The sequence below is a fragment of the Pteropus alecto genome, unplaced genomic scaffold, assembly GCF_000325575.1.
Source record: "Pteropus alecto unplaced genomic scaffold, ASM32557v1 scaffold24, whole genome shotgun sequence".
NCBI lineage: Eukaryota > Metazoa > Chordata > Mammalia > Chiroptera > Pteropodidae > Pteropus > Pteropus alecto.
The window spans coordinates 21,379,255-21,383,749 of NW_006439192.1; positions in this window are offsets into that span (position 1 = coordinate 21,379,255).

A 4,495-nucleotide genomic window follows, 5' to 3' on the forward strand; every position below is an offset into this window, starting at 1 on the left:
TATATGATTTTCAAATATTTTCCCCCATTCCATTTTTTCTCCCATTTTCATTTTATTGGTGGTTTCCTTTGCTGTGCAGTAGCTTTTTAGTTTGATATAGTCTTACTTGTTTGTTTTTTTTTGTCTCCTGAGTCTTTGGTGTCATATCCAAAAAAAACCATTGCTAAGGCCAATGTCAGGGAGGTTTTTTCCTATGTTTTCTTCAAGGAGTTTTATGGTTTTGGGTCTTATCTTTAAGTTTTTAATTTATTTGACTTTACTTTTGTGTATGGTGTAAGATAAGGGTCCATAAATTCCTTGGTTTAAAACAACAAAATCCTTCCTTTCTTTCTTTGCTACTTCTTTTCTTCACTTCTTTCAAACTTTCCTTCCTTTCTTCCTAACTTAGTCAAAAAACCATTAGGTAAAGATGTGAACAACTGTCATGTGCATAATGGTAGGGGCAGCAGCCTGGTAGGGGCTTTCAGAACCTGAGTGTGGTAAGGAGGCTGTCTGGGGGCGTTGAGTGCACTGCTGGCAACCTGGCACTGCTTATTAAGAGCACCAGCAAATTGAGGAAGATGTCTCACAGGGGAAGTTGGTAGTCTAGGGGTCTAGAGTGAAATACTGAAGACCGAGTGAAGTGAGGATGACATCCATGATGGGGAGTGACAATGGTACCTGCTGGGTAGCGTACTGAGAAACCAAGCAAATTGTGGAATTTGTCTATACTGGTAGTGGGAGGATGGGAAGGATGGAGAGGAGGGTGATGATGGCTTTGATAGGAGTTGAATATATAGGAAGGGAAATGATCAAATAATTACATATATTGAGATTATCTGAGACAGATTTATTGCTGCTGGAGAAGGGAGATACAAATATGAAAAAAGAGAAAACTAGAATGAACTCTGTAATGTTGGACTGGAAATGGAAATATCAATGTGAACTCACAGTTTTCAGTAGATAGACAGCGATAGAAGGAAGTGAAAATAGATGTATGGATACATAATATAATTATATGTAATATAAATTGTATATATATAACCTAGCTCTATCCTGAGAGAGCCTGGGAGCAGAGATACACCAATAGCAATGAGCATATCTTTCATTCAGATATTGCTTTCTAAATACCATTCTCCACTAAAAGGGACCAGGGCTCCTTAGAGAAATTTCTCATTCCTGGGCTGGAGAAGGGAAGAAACAGATGAGCCAGGGACATCTTCCTGCATCAGAAAAAAAGGAAATGCTCCTAAAATGGTGGAACCACATTAAAAAAATACGTAAACCAGCTTCAGACTCCCACTGGTCAAATCTGGGATGATCTGAGCACCAAAACAAATAATAATAACGGATTATACCCAATTGAGTAAAACAGAAATCTGTAAGTCCATGCAGATATGAATGAATGAATGAGAGATGAAAGAATTTCATAACAGTGAAATGCCAGCTAATAAATATAGAAAGAGCTTTGGAATAAGAAAATCATTTGGCCACTGTTACGGTAATAAGTAATTCGGCTCCAAATATCAGTACTTGTGAAACATTTGTAAGACATAATGATACACAACATATTTACACAGATTCAAAGAATTTATGCACAAAATGCTATCAATTACAAAAGTGAAAAAGAGAATCTGTACAATGCAGAAACCCGGAGGAATCTACCTAAATAAATGCTTATGTTTAATATCACTAGTAAATAGCACAAATTAAATTTTCTTATAACTTGATAGAATACAATGAGAATATATGGTACCACTTTTCTGATATTTCAAAGATACTTAACTTGAATCTAGTCATAAAGCAAAATCAGACAAATCTAAATTGAAAGACATATAACAAAAGAACTGGCCTGTAATTTTAAAACTACCAAGTCACACAAGTCAAGTAAAGATAGAAAAATAGATCCAACATGAATATAACTAAACAGATAAACCAACTAAATAGAATTGGACCCTCTTCTATAGAGGATATTATTGTAAAATGATAAGGTTTTTAATAAAATAAAATAAATGGTATTAAATTAAAATTTTTTTCTGATTTTTATAGCTGGAAGAAAATAATGCTAAAAAAAATCTAGAAGAAAGATTCCGATATGCCCAATCACTATTATTGATGGAAACTAATAAATGCATACTTTAAAATAAAGTAGTAGTCAAATAAAGTAGATCTAAAATTTTAAAATAAAATGATACCCACTGAATTCTCTGGTCAGTCCATAGGGGTAAAACATTTTGATTGCTAAGAGTCCACAAAACTCAAAGTTCAATATAAACTTACAAATAATATTGTCACAATTCAGCCGCAAGTAGTGCACAGTGTATTTCCAAGGCATAAATTACAATTTTATAAACCAAACAGTTAACAGCAAATATGAAAGCACTTAAGAGGAGTATCTGAGTATAGGAATCAAAATGAGATTTAAGAGTAAATATACTGATTATCTAAGTAGGAGATTCTGTCCTCTAAAATTAGCACATGTTTAGTGTTGTTTGTAAAGAATATGCTTTCTGGGGTAAGATGGATTCTTCTATAAGAAAATGGAGCATCACAAAGCAAATTAAGTTATTGCTGGTTATCTGTTTACTGAAAAAAGAAAAAGAAAGAAAGAAAAAAAAGACTTCTAACACCGGAACTCCAGATGCGCCCTGTAGAAACACCACTGTTGACAGAAACATAGACACCGTAGATGAGAATGGCTACCCAGTAGAGAAATAGCACATGTCCATATGGGGAAGTAAATTGGAAGACCAATAAAATAATAAAGAGTAGTAAAAATATAAAATGGAGAGATTAGATCTCCTTCCTGGTCACTTTATGACTTTCTCTCTTCCTTAATAAAGAAAAAGAATACATTGTAGCATCTAATTCCATCCAGGAATGTTCAAGAATGCAATCAGCTTTCTTCTCCCAACCAGCATAGAGCTTAAAATATTATTTACTGACAGTGTGCTTCAAAGATAAAGAATCATAATTATAAAAAGCAAATATTGGGTGGGCTTCCTTAAGTTTTCTAAAATTACTAGCTAATAGAAAAATCTAAAAAAAAAATTGTATATATTTATAATGATATTTAGAAAATAATATATTTATGTATTTTGTTGAGTACAAGTGAAAGATTTTTAAAAATTATATCTTCTAGGCATTATACTTCAAATTTTCATATTTATCTTCCAGATGTATGTAAATAGCTGGGCTAAGTCCTCATATTAATCTCTAGATTTCCTATAAGTATGATTAACAGAGATTTAAACCAATCTCCCTTTACAATTATTTTAAAACACAAAGAGTGTTTAAAAGAGCTATATTTAGTGTCTACTAGAATTACTATGTAATGCATTTAAATAATATATAATTTAGGTCAGTTTTTTTTTTAAAGATATGTGTGATTAAATACATTGTCCCCTTCAATTATTATTCATTCTGATTTTCTCTCATTCTTGAGTAAAATTAGCTCATCCTAACTTTTTATTGGGTCATCCTGATTTTATGGTACTTGTCGCTGGCTCCTCATCTAGGACTTAAAATACTTATTGGAGCATCAAATTTTTTAAAGCTTTTTTCTTATCTTCTATAGATGTTCATTTCCCCTTTTTATCCCTATATTAAGAGAAACATAACTAATTTCCTCTTAGAAACTGTCAGGGAAAAGTCCTAACTTACCTTTCAAGTTCCAAGCTTTCCCTCTGCTTGTCCACTTTCATATGTTCCAACAAAAATTATGTAACTGGGCAATATAATCGTCTGGAAAAAATAATAATAATCTTTTAAATTTTCATATAAATATTATTTGCACATGTACATTATACTTTTTCTCTAAGTACCCTTTTCAATTAGATGTTTCACAAATTGTTTATACCTCCCCTCTTACTAAAGTATAAAAATTCTCAATAAATTCCAGTATGTTAAGAAACTATGAAAATCTCTTTAACTTTTTTTTTTCTCAAGGAAAGAGAGAAGAAGGTAAGATAATTAAAAAAAAAAAAAGAACCTTAGAGATGCCACTTATTGATAGGCTTTGTTATGCAAATATTGGGAAAATAATTTTCAGACTGGAAAATGTTGACCTTACTTTCTCTCCCCACAGATCTATCAGTCTGAAATGTTCCGTTGACACAGTCTGGTCACTTAGCAATGTCCTATTTCAGCCCTGTCCTCTGAGAGCACCAGGTCTTCAGGAGGCAAAAAAAAAAAAAAAGAAAGAAGAAAAAAAGAAAAGAAAGAATTCAAAAGAATGTCTGAGATCATACTTTTTTTTTCTTCTTTTCCTTTGCTTTTGGGGCCCCTTACAATATAGAAAAGTCAGGAGGGGGTTCAAGTACTAGGAAGCAAAGGTCTAGATTCTTTAGTCCTGGTTTAAGCCTCAAGGAAAAGGACAAATGCAGTGGTTGAGGCTTCTACAGCTAGCCAGTTGAAGGAACATTTGGTGAGCAGATCGAATTTGGGGCAGAAGCCCAACCAGGAACAAATAGTCATATTTTGGGGGGGATACTGAGTTTGAACTGCACCTGACAAC